The sequence below is a fragment of the Spea bombifrons genome, chromosome 5 (assembly GCF_027358695.1).
Source record: "Spea bombifrons isolate aSpeBom1 chromosome 5, aSpeBom1.2.pri, whole genome shotgun sequence".
In the NCBI taxonomy this organism is placed as follows: domain Eukaryota; kingdom Metazoa; phylum Chordata; class Amphibia; order Anura; family Pelobatidae; genus Spea; species Spea bombifrons.
The window spans coordinates 108,547,217-108,565,221 of NC_071091.1; the positions used below are offsets into that span (position 1 = coordinate 108,547,217).

Genomic DNA, 18,005 nt, shown 5'->3' on the forward strand with positions numbered 1-18,005 from the left:
GAAACATTTTCCCAGAGAAAAGTCCCAGATCTTTAAGGCAAAATGCAAACGAGGTCTCACCTCTACTTTCTGGGACAAAATGCACACTTTCACCTCATGGGGCTGAAAGGCACTCCCAACTGTCAAGGATCATAAAAAATCCACACCTCTCTGATGAAATTGGCCTAGCTGGTCCTTTGTGACGACGACGACGACTCGCACCCTCGGCTCGGGATATAACATGGAGATATGGCAGATGGATATGAGGTAGGTCAACACGACGGGCTGCAACGCTAAGGTCCACAGGAGGGCACGTCATCCAATGGCTTCTTACAAGGGGAAGATAGATTCTGGTGGATGACGTGCTGCATACATGGGAGCTTCTTCCTGTACTTTCTTTAAACCAAAAAAGGGAAAGCTTCAGTGAAAAGTCATTAAGGCCTTTCTTCCAGGGTTGGCAGCAAGACGATTCTCCAAAGAATGAGCACTACTTCCTTCTCTTTTGCTCTTACGAGGATATTGCTTGTAGGAGCTCTGGCATGAAAAAACCCCCTGTGTAGAACTTTCCGAACCCGTCGCAAAAACACAAGCCAGGTGAAGAAAGTAACGTGTCGTAGATGTGCAGAGTTCTTTGCCACTCTTTAATGGCCCACAGCAGCCAAGCTTTCAAAGACTTAAGGTGACTCATCTGTTTTTAACCAGGCATGCCAGTCTCACAAGAGACTATCAAAAATTGCCATTGCTGACTATTTTTCAAGTCATCATGGCGGGGTATTGGGAATAGTTTTCAATTAGCAATAATCACGCCTCGGTTAACACCTCATGGGCTATGATACTGCCACTGCGCAAAGCTAGCCTTCTGGCTGCTTTGGTAGATAATGCATGCCCAATGAGCGCTCATGAAGGTTTTGGCTAGGCATAGGTGGACATTGAGCCAGAGCAGAGCATTGTGGGAACTGTTATGCTAATTAAACTGGCATTTGACAAAGGTGTCTCTAGAAAAGGCCCAGAAGGAAACATTTTCCCAGAGAAAAGCCCCAGATCTTTAAGGCAAAATGCAAACGAGGTCTCACCTCTACTTTCTGGGACAAAATGCACACTTTCACCTCATGGGGCTGAAAGGCACTCCCAACTGTCAAGGATCATAAAAAATCCACACCTCTCTGATGAAATTGGCCTAGCTGGTCCTTTGTGACGACGACGACGACTCGCACCCTCGGCTCGGGATATAACATGGAGATATGGCAGATGGATATGAGGTAGGTCAACACGACGGGCTGCAACGCTAAGGTCCACAGGAGGGCACGTCATCCAATGGCTTCTTACAAGGGGAAGATAGATTCTGGTGGATGACGTGCTGCATACATGGGAGCTTCTTCCTGTACTTTCTTTAAACCAAAAAAGGGAAAGCTTCAGTGAAAAGTCATTAAGGCCTTTCTTCCAGGGTTGGCAGCAAGACGATTCTCCAAAGAATGAGCACTACTTCCTTCTCTTTTGCTCTTACGAGGATATTGCTTGTAGGAGCTCTGGCATGAAAAAACCCCCTGTGTAGAACTTTCCGAACCCGTCGCAAAAACACAAGCCAGGTGAAGAAAGTAACGTGTCGTAGATGTGCAGAGTTCTTTGCCACTCTTTAATGGCCCACAGCAGCCAAGCTTTCAAAGACTTAAGGTGACTCATCTGTTTTTAACCAGGCATGCCAGTCTCACAAGAGACTATCAAAAATTGCCATTGCTGACTATTTTTCAAGTCATCATGGCGGGGTATTGGGAATAGTTTTCAATTAGCAATAATCACGCCTCGGTTAACACCTCATGGGCTATGATACTGCCACTGCGCAAAGCTAACCTTCTGGCTGCTTTGGTAGATAATGCATGCCCAATGAGCGCTCATGAAGGTTTTGGCTAGGCATAGGTGGACATTGAGCCAGAGCAGAGCATTGTGGGAACTGTTATGCTAATTAAACTGGCATTTGACAAAGGTGTCTCTAGAAAAGGCCCAGAAGGAAACATTTTCCCAGAGAAAAGCCCCAGATCTTTAAGGCAAAATGCAAACGAGGTCTCACCTCTACTTTCTGGGACAAAATGCACACTTTCACCTCATGGGGCTGAAAGGCACTCCCAACTGTCAAGGATCATAAAAAATCCACACCTCTCTGATGAAATTGGCCTAGCTGGTCCTTTGTGACGACGACGACGACTCGCACCCTCGGCTCGGGATATAACATGGAGATATGGCAGATGGATATGAGGTAGGTCAACACGACGGGCTGCAACGCTAAGGTCCACAGGAGGGCACGTCATCCAATGGCTTCTTACAAGGGGAAGATAGATTCTGGTGGATGACGTGCTACATACATGGGAGCTTCTTCCTGTACTTTCTTTAAACCAAAAAAGGGAAAGCTTCAGTGAAAAGTCATTAAGGCCTTTCTTCCAGGGTTGGCAGCAAGACGATTCTCCAAAGAATGAGCACTACTTCCTTCTCTTTTGCTCTTACGAGGATATTGCTTGTAGGAGCTCTGGCATGAAAAAACCCCCTGTGTAGAACTTTCCGAACCCGTCGCAAAAACACAAGCCAGGTGAAGAAAGTAACGTGTCGTAGATGTGCAGAGTTCTTTGCCACTCTTTAATGGCCCACAGCAGCCAAGCTTTCAAAGACTTAAGGTGACTCATCTGTTTTTAACCAGGCATGCCAGTCTCACAAGAGACTATCAAAAATTGCCATTGCTGACTATTTTTCAAGTCATCATGGCGGGGTATTGGGAATAGTTTTCAATTAGCAATAATCACGCCTCGGTTAACACCTCATGGGCTATGATACTGCCACTGCGCAAAGCTAACCTTCTGGCTGCTTTGGTAGATAATGCATGCCCAATGAGCGCTCATGAAGGTTTTGGCTAGGCATAGGTGGACATTGAGCCAGAGCAGAGCATTGTGGGAACTGTTATGCTAATTAAACTGGCATTTGACAAAGGTGTCTCTAGAAAAGGCCCAGAAGGAAACATTTTCCCAGAGAAAAGCCCCAGATCTTTAAGGCAAAATGCAAACGAGGTCTCACCTCTACTTTCTGGGACAAAATGCACACTTTCACCTCATGGGGCTGAAAGGCACTCCCAACTGTCAAGGATCATAAAAAATCCACACCTCTCTGATGAAATTGGCCTAGCTGGTCCTTTGTGACGACGACGACGACTCGCACCCTCGGCTCGGGATATAACATGGAGATATGGCAGATGGATATGAGGTAGGTCAACACGACGGGCTGCAACGCTAAGGTCCACAGGAGGGCACGTCATCCAATGGCTTCTTACAAGGGGAAGATAGATTCTGGTGGATGACGTGCTGCATACATGGGAGCTTCTTCCTGTACTTTCTTTAAACCAAAAAAGGGAAAGCTTCAGTGAAAAGTCATTAAGGCCCTTCTTCCAGGGTTGGCAGCAAGACGATTCTCCAAAGAATGAGCACTACTTCCTTCTCTTTTGCTCTTACGAGGATATTGCTTGTAGGAGCTCTGGCATGAAAAAACCCCCTGTGTAGAACTTTCCGAACCCGTCGCAAAAACACAAGCCAGGTGAAGAAAGTAACGCGTCGTAGATGTGCAGAGTTCTTTGCCACTCTTTAATGGCCCACAGCAGCCAAGCTTTCAAAGACTTAAGGTGACTCATCTGTTTTTAACCAGGCATGCCAGTCTCACAAGAGACTATCAAAAATTGCCATTGCTGACTATTTTTCAAGTCATCATGGCGGGGTATTGGGAATAGTTTTCAATTAGCAATAATCACGCCTCGGTTAACACCTCATGGGCTATGATACTGCCACTGCGCAAAGCTAACCTTCTGGCTGCTTTGGTAGATAATGCATGCCCAATGAGCGCTCATGAAGGTTTTGGCTAGGCATAGGTGGACATTGAGCCAGAGCAGAGCATTGTGGGAACTGTTATGCTAATTAAACTGGCATTTGACAAAGGTGTCTCTAGAAAAGGCCCAGAAGGAAACATTTTCCCAGAGAAAAGTCCCAGATCTTTAAGGCAAAATGCAAACGAGGTCTCACCTCTACTTTCTGGGACAAAATGCACACTTTCACCTCATGGGGCTGAAAGGCACTCCCAACTGTCAAGGATCATAAAAAATCCACACCTCTCTGATGAAATTGGCCTAGCTGGTCCTTTGTGACGACGACGACGACTCGCACCCTCGGCTCGGGATATAACATGGAGATATGGCAGATGGATATGAGGTAGGTCAACACGACGGGCTGCAACGCTAAGGTCCACAGGAGGGCACGTCATCCAATGGCTTCTTACAAGGGGAAGATAGATTCTGGTGGATGACGTGCTGCATACATGGGAGCTTCTTCCTGTACTTTCTTTAAACCAAAAAAGGGAAAGCTTCAGTGAAAAGTCATTAAGGCCTTTCTTCCAGGGTTGGCAGCAAGACGATTCTCCAAAGAATGAGCACTACTTCCTTCTCTTTTGCTCTTACGAGGATATTGCTTGTAGGAGCTCTGGCATGAAAAAACCCCCTGTGTAGAACTTTCCGAACCCGTCGCAAAAACACAAGCCAGGTGAAGAAAGTAACGTGTCGTAGATGTGCAGAGTTCTTTGCCACTCTTTAATGGCCCACAGCAGCCAAGCTTTCAAAGACTTAAGGTGACTCATCTGTTTTTAACCAGGCATGCCAGTCTCACAAGAGACTATCAAAAATTGCCATTGCTGACTATTTTTCAAGTCATCATGGCGGGGTATTGGGAATAGTTTTCAATTAGCAATAATCACGCCTCGGTTAACACCTCATGGGCTATGATACTGCCACTGCGCAAAGCTAGCCTTCTGGCTGCTTTGGTAGATAATGCATGCCCAATGAGCGCTCATGAAGGTTTTGGCTAGGCATAGGTGGACATTGAGCCAGAGCAGAGCATTGTGGGAACTGTTATGCTAATTAAACTGGCATTTGACAAAGGTGTCTCTAGAAAAGGCCCAGAAGGAAACATTTTCCCAGAGAAAAGCCCCAGATCTTTAAGGCAAAATGCAAACGAGGTCTCACCTCTACTTTCTGGGACAAAATGCACACTTTCACCTCATGGGGCTGAAAGGCACTCCCAACTGTCAAGGATCATAAAAAATCCACACCTCTCTGATGAAATTGGCCTAGCTGGTCCTTTGTGACGACGACGACGACTCGCACCCTCGGCTCGGGATATAACATGGAGATATGGCAGATGGATATGAGGTAGGTCAACACGACGGGCTGCAACGCTAAGGTCCACAGGAGGGCACGTCATCCAATGGCTTCTTACAAGGGGAAGATAGATTCTGGTGGATGACGTGCTGCATACATGGGAGCTTCTTCCTGTACTTTCTTTAAACCAAAAAAGGGAAAGCTTCAGTGAAAAGTCATTAAGGCCTTTCTTCCAGGGTTGGCAGCAAGACGATTCTCCAAAGAATGAGCACTACTTCCTTCTCTTTTGCTCTTACGAGGATATTGCTTGTAGGAGCTCTGGCATGAAAAAACCCCCTGTGTAGAACTTTCCGAACCCGTCGCAAAAACACAAGCCAGGTGAAGAAAGTAACGTGTCGTAGATGTGCAGAGTTCTTTGCCACTCTTTAATGGCCCACAGCAGCCAAGCTTTCAAAGACTTAAGGTGACTCATCTGTTTTTAACCAGGCATGCCAGTCTCACAAGAGACTATCAAAAATTGCCATTGCTGACTATTTTTCAAGTCATCATGGCGGGGTATTGGGAATAGTTTTCAATTAGCAATAATCACGCCTCGGTTAACACCTCATGGGCTATGATACTGCCACTGCGCAAAGCTAACCTTCTGGCTGCTTTGGTAGATAATGCATGCCCAATGAGCGCTCATGAAGGTTTTGGCTAGGCATAGGTGGACATTGAGCCAGAGCAGAGCATTGTGGGAACTGTTATGCTAATTAAACTGGCATTTGACAAAGGTGTCTCTAGAAAAGGCCCAGAAGGAAACATTTTCCCAGAGAAAAGCCCCAGATCTTTAAGGCAAAATGCAAACGAGGTCTCACCTCTACTTTCTGGGACAAAATGCACACTTTCACCTCATGGGGCTGAAAGGCACTCCCAACTGTCAAGGATCATAAAAAATCCACACCTCTCTGATGAAATTGGCCTAGCTGGTCCTTTGTGACGACGACGACGACTCGCACCCTCGGCTCGGGATATAACATGGAGATATGGCAGATGGATATGAGGTAGGTCAACACGACGGGCTGCAACGCTAAGGTCCACAGGAGGGCACGTCATCCAATGGCTTCTTACAAGGGGAAGATAGATTCTGGTGGATGACGTGCTGCATACATGGGAGCTTCTTCCTGTACTTTCTTTAAACCAAAAAAGGGAAAGCTTCAGTGAAAAGTCATTAAGGCCTTTCTTCCAGGGTTGGCAGCAAGACGATTCTCCAAAGAATGAGCACTACTTCCTTCTCTTTTGCTCTTACGAGGATATTGCTTGTAGGAGCTCTGGCATGAAAAAACCCCCTGTGTAGAACTTTCCGAACCCGTCGCAAAAACACAAGCCAGGTGAAGAAAGTAACGTGTCGTAGATGTGCAGAGTTCTTTGCCACTCTTTAATGGCCCACAGCAGCCAAGCTTTCAAAGACTTAAGGTGACTCATCTGTTTTTAACCAGGCATGCCAGTCTCACAAGAGACTATCAAAAATTGCCATTGCTGACTATTTTTCAAGTCATCATGGCGGGGTATTGGGAATAGTTTTCAATTAGCAATAATCACGCCTCGGTTAACACCTCATGGGCTATGATACTGCCACTGCGCAAAGCTAACCTTCTGGCTGCTTTGGTAGATAATGCATGCCCAATGAGCGCTCATGAAGGTTTTGGCTAGGCATAGGTGGACATTGAGCCAGAGCAGAGCATTGTGGGAACTGTTATGCTAATTAAACTGGCATTTGACAAAGGTGTCTCTAGAAAAGGCCCAGAAGGAAACATTTTCCCAGAGAAAAGCCCCAGATCTTTAAGGCAAAATGCAAACGAGGTCTCACCTCTACTTTCTGGGACAAAATGCACACTTTCACCTCATGGGGCTGAAAGGCACTCCCAACTGTCAAGGATCATAAAAAATCCACACCTCTCTGATGAAATTGGCCTAGCTGGTCCTTTGTGACGACGACGACGACTCGCACCCTCGGCTCGGGATATAACATGGAGATATGGCAGATGGATATGAGGTAGGTCAACACGACGGGCTGCAACGCTAAGGTCCACAGGAGGGCACGTCATCCAATGGCTTCTTACAAGGGGAAGATAGATTCTGGTGGATGACGTGCTGCATACATGGGAGCTTCTTCCTGTACTTTCTTTAAACCAAAAAAGGGAAAGCTTCAGTGAAAAGTCATTAAGGCCCTTCTTCCAGGGTTGGCAGCAAGACGATTCTCCAAAGAATGAGCACTACTTCCTTCTCTTTTGCTCTTACGAGGATATTGCTTGTAGGAGCTCTGGCATGAAAAAACCCCCTGTGTAGAACTTTCCGAACCCGTCGCAAAAACACAAGCCAGGTGAAGAAAGTAACGTGTCGTAGATGTGCAGAGTTCTTTGCCACTCTTTAATGGCCCACAGCAGCCAAGCTTTCAAAGACTTAAGGTGACTCATCTGTTTTTAACCAGGCATGCCAGTCTCACAAGAGACTATCAAAAATTGCCATTGCTGACTATTTTTCAAGTCATCATGGCGGGGTATTGGGAATAGTTTTCAATTAGCAATAATCACGCCTCGGTTAACACCTCATGGGCTATGATACTGCCACTGCACAAAGCTAACCTTCTGGCTGCTTTGGTAGATAATGCATGCCCAATGAGCGCTCATGAAGGTTTTGGCTAGGCATAGGTGGACATTGAGCCAGAGCAGAGCATTGTGGGAACTGTTATGCTAATTAAACTGGCATTTGACAAAGGTGTCTCTAGAAAAGGCCCAGAAGGAAACATTTTCCCAGAGAAAAGCCCCAGATCTTTAAGGCAAAATGCAAACGAGGTCTCACCTCTACTTTCTGGGACAAAATGCACACTTTCACCTCATGGGGCTGAAAGGCACTCCCAACTGTCAAGGATCATAAAAAATCCACACCTCTCTGATGAAATTGGCCTAGCTGGTCCTTTGTGACGACGACGACGACTCGCACCCTCGGCTCGGGATATAACATGGAGATATGGCAGATGGATATGAGGTAGGTCAACACGACGGGCTGCAACGCTAAGGTCCACAGGAGGGCACGTCATCCAATGGCTTCTTACAAGGGGAAGATAGATTCTGGTGGATGACGTGCTGCATACATGGGAGCTTCTTCCTGTACTTTCTTTAAACCAAAAAAGGGAAAGCTTCAGTGAAAAGTCATTAAGGCCTTTCTTCCAGGGTTGGCAGCAAGACGATTCTCCAAAGAATGAGCACTACTTCCTTCTCTTTTGCTCTTACGAGGATATTGCTTGTAGGAGCTCTGGCATGAAAAAACCCCGTGTAGAACTTTCCGAACCCGTCGCAAAAACACAAGCCAGGTGAAGAAAGTAACGCGTCGTAGATGTGCAGAGTTCTTTGCCACTCTTTAATGGCCCACAGCAGCCAAGCTTTCAAAGACTTAAGGTGACTCATCTGTTTTTAACCAGGCATGCCAGTCTCACAAGAGACTATCAAAAATTGCCATTGCTGACTATTTTTCAAGTCATCATGGCGGGGTATTGGGAATAGTTTTCAATTAGCAATAATCACGCCTCGGTTAACACCTCATGGGCTATGATACTGCCACTGCGCAAAGCTAACCTTCTGGCTGCTTTGGTAGATAATGCATGCCCAATGAGCGCTCATGAAGGTTTTGGCTAGGCATAGGTGGACATTGAGCCAGAGCAGAGCATTGTGGGAACTGTTATGCTAATTAAACTGGCATTTGACAAAGGTGTCTCTAGAAAAGGCCCAGAAGGAAACATTTTCCCAGAGAAAAGCCCCAGATCTTTAAGGCAAAATGCAAACGAGGTCTCACCTCTACTTTCTGGGACAAAATGCACACTTTCACCTCATGGGGCTGAAAGGCACTCCCAACTGTCAAGGATCATAAAAAATCCACACCTCTCTGATGAAATTGGCCTAGCTGGTCCTTTGTGACGACGACGACGACTCGCACCCTCGGCTCGGGATATAACATGGAGATATGGCAGATGGATATGAGGTAGGTCAACACGACGGGCTGCAACGCTAAGGTCCACAGGAGGGCACGTCATCCAATGGCTTCTTACAAGGGGAAGATAGATTCTGGTGGATGACGTGCTGCATACATGGGAGCTTCTTCCTGTACTTTCTTTAAACCAAAAAAGGGAAAGCTTCAGTGAAAAGTCATTAAGGCCTTTCTTCCAGGGTTGGCAGCAAGACGATTCTCCAAAGAATGAGCACTACTTCCTTCTCTTTTGCTCTTACGAGGATATTGCTTGTAGGAGCTCTGGCATGAAAAAACCCCCTGTGTAGAACTTTCCGAACCCGTCGCAAAAACACAAGCCAGGTGAAGAAAGTAACGTGTCGTAGATGTGCAGAGTTCTTTGCCACTCTTTAATGGCCCACAGCAGCCAAGCTTTCAAAGACTTAAGGTGACTCATCTGTTTTTAACCAGGCATGCCAGTCTCACAAGAGACTATCAAAAATTGCCATTGCTGACTATTTTTCAAGTCATCATGGCGGGGTATTGGGAATAGTTTTCAATTAGCAATAATCACGCCTCGGTTAACACCTCATGGGCTATGATACTACCACTGCGCAAAGCTAACCTTCTGGCTGCTTTGGTAGATAATGCATGCCCAATGAGCGCTCATGAAGGTTTTGGCTAGGCATAGGTGGACATTGAGCCAGAGCAGAGCATTGTGGGAACTGTTATGCTAATTAAACTGGCATTTGACAAAGGTGTCTCTAGAAAAGGCCCAGAAGGAAACATTTTCCCAGAGAAAAGCCCCAGATCTTTAAGGCAAAATGCAAACGAGGTCTCACCTCTACTTTCTGGGACAAAATGCACACTTTCACCTCATGGGGCTGAAAGGCACTCCCAACTGTCAAGGATCATAAAAAATCCACACCTCTCTGATGAAATTGGCCTAGCTGGTCCTTTGTGACGACGACGACGACTCGCACCCTCGGCTCGGGATATAACATGGAGATATGGCAGATGGATATGAGGTAGGTCAACACGACGGGCTGCAACGCTAAGGTCCACAGGAGGGCACGTCATCCAATGGCTTCTTACAAGGGGAAGATAGATTCTGGTGGATGACGTGCTGCATACATGGGAGCTTCTTCCTGTACTTTCTTTAAACCAAAAAAGGGAAAGCTTCAGTGAAAAGTCATTAAGGCCTTTCTTCCAGGGTTGGCAGCAAGACGATTCTCCAAAGAATGAGCACTACTTCCTTCTCTTTTGCTCTTACGAGGATATTGCTTGTAGGAGCTCTGGCATGAAAAAACCCCCTGTGTAGAACTTTCCGAACCCGTCGCAAAAACACAAGCCAGGTGAAGAAAGTAACGTGTCGTAGATGTGCAGAGTTCTTTGCCACTCTTTAATGGCCCACAGCAGCCAAGCTTTCAAAGACTTAAGGTGACTCATCTGTTTTTAACCAGGCATGCCAGTCTCACAAGAGACTATCAAAAATTGCCATTGCTGACTATTTTTCAAGTCATCATGGCGGGGTATTGGGAATAGTTTTCAATTAGCAATAATCACGCCTCGGTTAACACCTCATGGGCTATGATACTGCCACTGCGCAAAGCTAACCTTCTGGCTGCTTTGGTAGATAATGCATGCCCAATGAGCGCTCATGAAGGTTTTGGCTAGGCATAGGTGGACATTGAGCCAGAGCAGAGCATTGTGGGAACTGTTATGCTAATTAAACTGGCATTTGACAAAGGTGTCTCTAGAAAAGGCCCAGAAGGAAACATTTTCCCAGAGAAAAGCCCCAGATCTTTAAGGCAAAATGCAAACGAGGTCTCACCTCTACTTTCTGGGACAAAATGCACACTTTCACCTCATGGGGCTGAAAGGCACTCCCAACTGTCAAGGATCATAAAAAATCCACACCTCTCTGATGAAATTGGCCTAGCTGGTCCTTTGTGACGACGACGACGACTCGCACCCTCGGCTCGGGATATAACATGGAGATATGGCAGATGGATATGAGGTAGGTCAACACGACGGGCTGCAACGCTAAGGTCCACAGGAGGGCACGTCATCCAATGGCTTCTTACAAGGGGAAGATAGATTCTGGTGGATGACGTGCTGCATACATGGGAGCTTCTTCCTGTACTTTCTTTAAACCAAAAAAGGGAAAGCTTCAGTGAAAAGTCATTAAGGCCTTTCTTCCAGGGTTGGCAGCAAGACGATTCTCCAAAGAATGAGCACTACTTCCTTCTCTTTTGCTCTTACGAGGATATTGCTTGTAGGAGCTCTGGCATGAAAAAACCCCCTGTGTAGAACTTTCCGAACCCGTCGCAAAAACACAAGCCAGGTGAAGAAAGTAACGTGTCGTAGATGTGCAGAGTTCTTTGCCACTCTTTAATGGCCCACAGCAGCCAAGCTTTCAAAGACTTAAGTTGACTCATCTGTTTTTAACCAGGCATGCCAGTCTCACAAGAGACTATCAAAAATTGCCATTGCTGACTATTTTTCAAGTCATCATGGCGGGGTATTGGGAATAGTTTTCAATTAGCAATAATCACGCCTCGGTTAACACCTCATGGGCTATGATACTGCCACTGCGCAAAGCTAACCTTCTGGCTGCTTTGGTAGATAATGCATGCCCAATGAGCGCTCATGAAGGTTTTGGCTAGGCATAGGTGGACATTGAGCCAGAGCAGAGCATTGTGGGAACTGTTATGCTAATTAAACTGGCATTTGACAAAGGTGTCTCTAGAAAAGGCCCAGAAGGAAACATTTTCCCAGAGAAAAGCCCCAGATCGTTAAGGCAAAATGCAAACGAGGTCTCACCTCTACTTTCTGGGACAAAATGCACACTTTCACCTCATGGGGCTGAAAGGCACTCCCAACTGTCAAGGATCATAAAAAATCCACACCTCTCTGATGAAATTGGCCTAGCTGGTCCTTTGTGACGACGACGACGACTCGCACCCTCGGCTCGGGATATAACATGGAGATATGGCAGATGGATATGAGGTAGGTCAACACGACGGGCTGCAACGCTAAGGTCCACAGGAGGGCACGTCATCCAATGGCTTCTTACAAGGGGAAGATAGATTCTGGTGGATGACGTGCTGCATACATGGGAGCTTCTTCCTGTACTTTCTTTAAACCAAAAAAGGGAAAGCTTCAGTGAAAAGTCATTAAGGCCCTTCTTCCAGGGTTGGCAGCAAGACGATTCTCCAAAGAATGAGCACTACTTCCTTCTCTTTTGCTCTTACGAGGATATTGCTTGTAGGAGCTCTGGCATGAAAAAACCCCCTGTGTAGAACTTTCCGAACCCGTCGCAAAAACACAAGCCAGGTGAAGAAAGTAACGTGTCGTAGATGTGCAGAGTTCTTTGCCACTCTTTAATGGCCCACAGCAGCCAAGCTTTCAAAGACTTAAGGTGACTCATCTGTTTTTAACCAGGCATGCCAGTCTCACAAGAGACTATCAAAAATTGCCATTGCTGACTATTTTTCAAGTCATCATGGCGGGGTATTGGGAATAGTTTTCAATTAGCAATAATCACGCCTCGGTTAACACCTCATGGGCTATGATACTGCCACTGCGCAAAGCTAACCTTCTGGCTGCTTTGGTAGATAATGCATGCCCAATGAGCGCTCATGAAGGTTTTGGCTAGGCATAGGTGGACATTGAGCCAGAGCAGAGCATTGTGGGAACTGTTATGCTAATTAAACTGGCATTTGACAAAGGTGTCTCTAGAAAAGGCCCAGAAGGAAACATTTTCCCAGAGAAAAGCCCCAGATCTTTAAGGCAAAATGCAAACGAGGTCTCACCTCTACTTTCTGGGACAAAATGCACACTTTCACCTCATGGGGCTGAAAGGCACTCCCAACTGTCAAGGATCATAAAAAATCCACACCTCTCTGATGAAATTGGCCTAGCTGGTCCTTTGTGACGACGACGACGACTCGCACCCTCGGCTCGGGATATAACATGGAGATATGGCAGATGGATATGAGGTAGGTCAACACGACGGGCTGCAACGCTAAGGTCCACAGGAGGGCACGTCATCCAATGGCTTCTTACAAGGGGAAGATAGATTCTGGTGGATGACGTGCTGCATACATGGGAGCTTCTTCCTGTACTTTCTTTAAACCAAAAAAGGGAAAGCTTCAGTAAAAAGTCATTAAGGCCCTTCTTCCAGGATTGGCAGCAAGACGATTCTCCAAAGAATGAGCACTACTTCCTTCTCTTTTGCTCTTACGAGGATATTGCTTGTAGGAGCTCTGGCATGAAAAAACCCCCTGTGTAGAACTTTCCGAACCCGTCGCAAAAACACAAGCCAGGTGAAGAAAGTAACGTGTCGTAGATGTGCAGAGTTCTTTGCCACTCTTTAATGGCCCACAGCAGCCAAGCTTTCAAAGACTTAAGGTGACTCATCTGTTTTTAACCAGGCATGCCAGTCTCACAAGAGACTATCAAAAATTGCCATTGCTGACTATTTTTCAAGTCATCATGGCGGGGTATTGGGAATAGTTTTCAATTAGCAATAATCACGCCTCGGTTAACACCTCATGGGCTATGATACTGCCACTGCGCAAAGCTAACCTTCTGGCTGCTTTGGTAGATAATGCATGCCCAATGAGCGCTCATGAAGGTTTTGGCTAGGCATAGGTGGACATTGAGCCAGAGCAGAGCATTGTGGGAACTGTTATGCTAATTAAACTGGCATTTGACAAAGGTGTCTCTAGAAAAGGCCCAGAAGGAAACATTTTCCCAGAGAAAAGCCCCAGATCTTTAAGGCAAAATGCAAACGAGGTCTCACCTCTACTTTCTGGGACAAAATGCACACTTTCACCTCATGGGGCTGAAAGGCACTCCCAACTGTCAAGGATCATAAAAAATCCACACCTCTCTGATGAAATTGGCCTAGCTGGTCCTTTGTGACGACGACGACGACTCGCACCCTCGGCTCGGGATATAACATGGAGATATGGCAGATGGATATGAGGTAGGTCAACACGACGGGCTGCAACGCTAAGGTCCACAGGAGGGCACGTCATCCAATGGCTTCTTACAAGGGGAAGATAGATTCTGGTGGATGACGTGCTGCATACATGGGAGCTTCTTCCTGTACTTTCTTTAAACCAAAAAAGGGAAAGCTTCAGTGAAAAGTCATTAAGGCCTTTCTTCCAGGGTTGGCAGCAAGACGATTCTCCAAAGAATGAGCACTACTTCCTTCTCTTTTGCTCTTACGAGGATATTGCTTGTAGGAGCTCTGGCATGAAAAAACCCCCTGTGTAGAACTTTCCGAACCCGTCGCAAAAACACAAGCCAGGTGAAGAAAGTAACGCGTCGTAGATGTGCAGAGTTCTTTGCCACTCTTTAATGGCCCACAGCAGCCAAGCTTTCAAAGACTTAAGGTGACTCATCTGTTTTTAACCAGGCATGCCAGTCTCACAAGAGACTATCAAAAATTGCCATTGCTGACTATTTTTCAAGTCATCATGGCGGGGTATTGGGAATAGTTTTCAATTAGCAATAATCACGCCTCGGTTAACACCTCATGGGCTATGATACTGCCACTGCGCAAAGCTAACCTTCTGGCTGCTTTGGTAGATAATGCATGCCCAATGAGCGCTCATGAAGGTTTTGGCTAGGCATAGGTGGACATTGAGCCAGAGCAGAGCATTGTGGGAACTGTTATGCTAATTAAACTGGCATTTGACAAAGGTGTCTCTAGAAAAGGCCCAGAAGGAAACATTTTCCCAGAGAAAAGCCCCAGATCTTTAAGGCAAAATGCAAACGAGGTCTCACCTCTACTTTCTGGGACAAAATGCACACTTTCACCTCATGGGGCTGAAAGGCACTCCCAACTGTCAAGGATCATAAAAAATCCACACCTCTCTGATGAAATTGGCCTAGCTGGTCCTTTGTGACGACGACGACGACTCGCACCCTCGGCTCGGGATATAACATGGAGATATGGCAGATGGATATGAGGTAGGTCAACACGACGGGCTGCAACGCTAAGGTCCACAGGAGGGCACGTCATCCAATGGCTTCTTACAAGGGGAAGATAGATTCTGGTGGATGATGTGCTGCATACATGGGAGCTTCTTCCTGTACTTTCTTTAAACCAAAAAAGGGAAAGCTTCAGTGAAAAGTCATTAAGGCCTTTCTTCCAGGGTTGGCAGCAAGACGATTCTCCAAAGAATGAGCACTACTTCCTTCTCTTTTGCTCTTACGAGGATATTGCTTGTAGGAGCTCTGGCATGAAAAAACCCCCTGTGTAGAACTTTCCGAACCCGTCGCAAAAACACAAGCCAGGTGAAGAAAGTAACGTGTCGTAGATGTGCAGAGTTCTTTGCCACTCTTTAATGGCCCACAGCAGCCAAGCTTTCAAAGACTTAAGGTGACTCATCTGTTTTTAACCAGGCATGCCAGTCTCACAAGAGACTATCAAAAATTGCCATTGCTGACTATTTTTCAAGTCATCATGGCGGGGTATTGGGAATAGTTTTCAATTAGCAATAATCACGCCTCGGTTAACACCTCATGGGCTATGATACTGCCACTGCGCAAAGCTAACCTTCTGGCTGCTTTGGTAGATAATGCATGCCCAATGAGCGCTCATGAAGGTTTTGGCTAGGCATAGGTGGACATTGAGCCAGAGCAGAGCATTGTGGGAACTGTTATGCTAATTAAACTGGCATTTGACAAAGGTGTCTCTAGAAAAGGCCCAGAAGGAAACATTTTCCCAGAGAAAAGCCCCAGATCTTTAAGGCAAAATGCAAACGAGGTCTCACCTCTACTTTCTGGGACAAAATGCACACTTTCACCTCATGGGGCTGAAAGGCACTCCCAACTGTCAAGGATCATAAAAAATCCACACCTCTCTGATGAAATTGGCCTAGCTGGTCCTTTGTGACGACGACGACGACTCGCACCCTCGGCTCGGGATATAACATGGAGATATGGCAGATGGATATGAGGTAGGTCAACACGACGGGCTGCAACGCTAAGGTCCACAGGAGGGCACGTCATCCAATGGCTTCTTACAAGGGGAAGATAGATTCTGGTGGATGACGTGCTGCATACATGGGAGCTTCTTCCTGTACTTTCTTTAAACCAAAAAAGGGAAAGCTTCAGTGAAAAGTCATTAAGGCCTTTCTTCCAGGGTTGGCAGCAAGACGATTCTCCAAAGAATGAGCACTACTTCCTTCTCTTTTGCTCTTACGAGGATATTGCTTGTAGGAGCTCTGGCATGAAAAAACCCCCTGTGTAGAACTTTCCGAACCCGTCGCAAAAACACAAGCCAGGTGAAGAAAGTAACGTGTCGTAGATGTGCAGAGTTCTTTGCCACTCTTTAATGGCCCACAGCAGCCAAGCTTTCAAAGACTTAAGGTGACTCATCTGTTTTTAACCAGGCATGCCAGTCTCACAAGAGACTATCAAAAATTGCCATTGCTGACTATTTTTCAAGTCATCATGGCGGGGTATTGGGAATAGTTTTCAATTAGCAATAATCACGCCTCGGTTAACACCTCATGGGCTATGATACTGCCACTGCGCAAAGCTAACCTTCTGGCTGCTTTGGTAGATAATGCATGCCCAATGAGCGCTCATGAAGGTTTTGGCTAGGCATAGGTGGACATTGAGCCAGAGCAGAGCATTGTGGGAACTGTTATGCTAATTAAACTGGCATTTGACAAAGGTGTCTCTAGAAAAGGCCCAGAAGGAAACATTTTCCCAGAGAAAAGCCCCAGATCTTTAAGGCAAAATGCAAACGAGGTCTCACCTCTACTTTCTGGGACAAAATGCACACTTTCACCTCATGGGGCTGAAAGGCACTCCCAACTGTCAAGGATCATAAAAAATCCACACCTCTCTGATGAAATTGGCCTAGCTGGTCCTTTGTGACGACGACGACGACTCGCACCCTCGGCTCGGGATATAACATGGAGATATGGCAGATGGATATGAGGTAGGTCAACACGACGGGCTGCAACGCTAAGGTCCACAGGAGGGCACGTCATCCAATGGCTTCTTACAAGGGGAAGATAGATTCTGGTGGATGACGTGCTGCATACATGGGAGCTTCTTCCTGTACTTTCTTTAAACCAAAAAAGGGAAAGCTTCAGTGAAAAGTCATTAAGGCCTTTCTTCCAGGGTTGGCAGCAAGACGATTCTCCAAAGAATGAGCACTACTTCCTTCTCTTTTGCTCTTACGAGGATATTGCTTGTAGGAGCTCTGGCATGAAAAAACCCCCTGTGTAGAACTTTCCGAACCCGTCGCAAAAACACAAGCCAGGTGAAGAAAGTAACGCGTCGTAGATGTGCAGAGTTCTTTGCCACTCTTTAATGGCCCACAGCAGCCAAGCTTTCAAAGACTTAAGGTGACTCATCTGTTTTTAACCAGGCATGCCAGTCTCACAAGAGACTATCAAAAATTGCCATTGCTGACTATTTTTCAAGTCATCATGGCGGGGTATTGGGAATAGTTTTCAATTAGCAATAATCACGCCTCGGTTAACACCTCATGGGCTATGATACTGCCACTGCGCAAAGCTAACCTTCTGGCTGCTTTGGTAGATAATGCATGCCCAATGAGCGCTCATGAAGGTTTTGGCTAGGCATAGGTGGACATTGAGCCAGAGCAGAGCATTGTGGGAACTGTTATGCTAATTAAACTGGCATTTGACAAAGGTGTCTCTAGAAAAGGCCCAGAAGGAAACATTTTCCCAGAGAAAAGCCCCAGATCTTTAAGGCAAAATGCAAACGAGGTCTCACCTCTACTTTCTGGGACAAAATGCACACTTTCACCTCATGGGGCTGAAAGGCACTCCCAACTGTCAAGGATCATAAAAAAATCCACACCTCT

The 18,005-nt window shown here is 46.3% G+C and overlaps 18 non-coding genes across 18 annotated transcripts; all 18 read right to left on the minus strand.

Moving 5' to 3' along the window:
- Positions 1 to 690: 690 nt before the first annotated feature.
- On the minus strand, positions 691 to 832 carry LOC128498279 (U4 spliceosomal RNA). The gene has a single exon (XR_008354516.1). It is a non-coding gene; the product is annotated as a U4 spliceosomal RNA (small nuclear RNA).
- An 850-nt stretch (positions 833 to 1,682) lies between these two features.
- LOC128498280 (U4 spliceosomal RNA) lies at positions 1,683 to 1,824 on the minus strand. The gene has a single exon (XR_008354517.1). It is a non-coding gene; the product is annotated as a U4 spliceosomal RNA (small nuclear RNA).
- An 850-nt stretch (positions 1,825 to 2,674) lies between these two features.
- LOC128498281 (U4 spliceosomal RNA) lies at positions 2,675 to 2,816 on the minus strand. Its single transcript, XR_008354518.1, has one exon. It is a non-coding gene; the product is annotated as a U4 spliceosomal RNA (small nuclear RNA).
- An 850-nt stretch (positions 2,817 to 3,666) lies between these two features.
- On the minus strand, positions 3,667 to 3,808 carry LOC128498283 (U4 spliceosomal RNA). The gene has a single exon (XR_008354519.1). It is a non-coding gene; the product is annotated as a U4 spliceosomal RNA (small nuclear RNA).
- Positions 3,809 to 4,658: 850 nt separating this feature from the next.
- LOC128498284 (U4 spliceosomal RNA) lies at positions 4,659 to 4,800 on the minus strand. Its single transcript, XR_008354520.1, has one exon. It is a non-coding gene; the product is annotated as a U4 spliceosomal RNA (small nuclear RNA).
- An 850-nt stretch (positions 4,801 to 5,650) lies between these two features.
- Positions 5,651 to 5,792, minus strand: LOC128498285 (U4 spliceosomal RNA). Its single transcript, XR_008354521.1, has one exon. It is a non-coding gene; the product is annotated as a U4 spliceosomal RNA (small nuclear RNA).
- Positions 5,793 to 6,642: 850 nt separating this feature from the next.
- Positions 6,643 to 6,784, minus strand: LOC128498286 (U4 spliceosomal RNA). Its single transcript, XR_008354522.1, has one exon. It is a non-coding gene; the product is annotated as a U4 spliceosomal RNA (small nuclear RNA).
- An 850-nt stretch (positions 6,785 to 7,634) lies between these two features.
- Positions 7,635 to 7,776, minus strand: LOC128498228 (U4 spliceosomal RNA). The gene has a single exon (XR_008354472.1). It is a non-coding gene; the product is annotated as a U4 spliceosomal RNA (small nuclear RNA).
- Positions 7,777 to 8,624: 848 nt separating this feature from the next.
- Positions 8,625 to 8,766, minus strand: LOC128498287 (U4 spliceosomal RNA). The gene has a single exon (XR_008354523.1). It is a non-coding gene; the product is annotated as a U4 spliceosomal RNA (small nuclear RNA).
- An 850-nt stretch (positions 8,767 to 9,616) lies between these two features.
- LOC128498353 (U4 spliceosomal RNA) lies at positions 9,617 to 9,758 on the minus strand. The gene has a single exon (XR_008354584.1). It is a non-coding gene; the product is annotated as a U4 spliceosomal RNA (small nuclear RNA).
- Positions 9,759 to 10,608: 850 nt separating this feature from the next.
- Positions 10,609 to 10,750, minus strand: LOC128498288 (U4 spliceosomal RNA). The gene has a single exon (XR_008354524.1). It is a non-coding gene; the product is annotated as a U4 spliceosomal RNA (small nuclear RNA).
- An 850-nt stretch (positions 10,751 to 11,600) lies between these two features.
- On the minus strand, positions 11,601 to 11,742 carry LOC128498289 (U4 spliceosomal RNA). Its single transcript, XR_008354525.1, has one exon. It is a non-coding gene; the product is annotated as a U4 spliceosomal RNA (small nuclear RNA).
- An 850-nt stretch (positions 11,743 to 12,592) lies between these two features.
- Positions 12,593 to 12,734, minus strand: LOC128498291 (U4 spliceosomal RNA). The gene has a single exon (XR_008354526.1). It is a non-coding gene; the product is annotated as a U4 spliceosomal RNA (small nuclear RNA).
- Positions 12,735 to 13,584: 850 nt separating this feature from the next.
- Positions 13,585 to 13,726, minus strand: LOC128498292 (U4 spliceosomal RNA). The gene has a single exon (XR_008354527.1). It is a non-coding gene; the product is annotated as a U4 spliceosomal RNA (small nuclear RNA).
- An 850-nt stretch (positions 13,727 to 14,576) lies between these two features.
- On the minus strand, positions 14,577 to 14,718 carry LOC128498293 (U4 spliceosomal RNA). Its single transcript, XR_008354528.1, has one exon. It is a non-coding gene; the product is annotated as a U4 spliceosomal RNA (small nuclear RNA).
- Positions 14,719 to 15,568: 850 nt separating this feature from the next.
- LOC128498294 (U4 spliceosomal RNA) lies at positions 15,569 to 15,710 on the minus strand. Its single transcript, XR_008354529.1, has one exon. It is a non-coding gene; the product is annotated as a U4 spliceosomal RNA (small nuclear RNA).
- Positions 15,711 to 16,560: 850 nt separating this feature from the next.
- LOC128498295 (U4 spliceosomal RNA) lies at positions 16,561 to 16,702 on the minus strand. Its single transcript, XR_008354530.1, has one exon. It is a non-coding gene; the product is annotated as a U4 spliceosomal RNA (small nuclear RNA).
- An 850-nt stretch (positions 16,703 to 17,552) lies between these two features.
- Positions 17,553 to 17,694, minus strand: LOC128498296 (U4 spliceosomal RNA). The gene has a single exon (XR_008354531.1). It is a non-coding gene; the product is annotated as a U4 spliceosomal RNA (small nuclear RNA).
- Between the last annotated feature and the right edge of the window lie 311 nt (positions 17,695 to 18,005).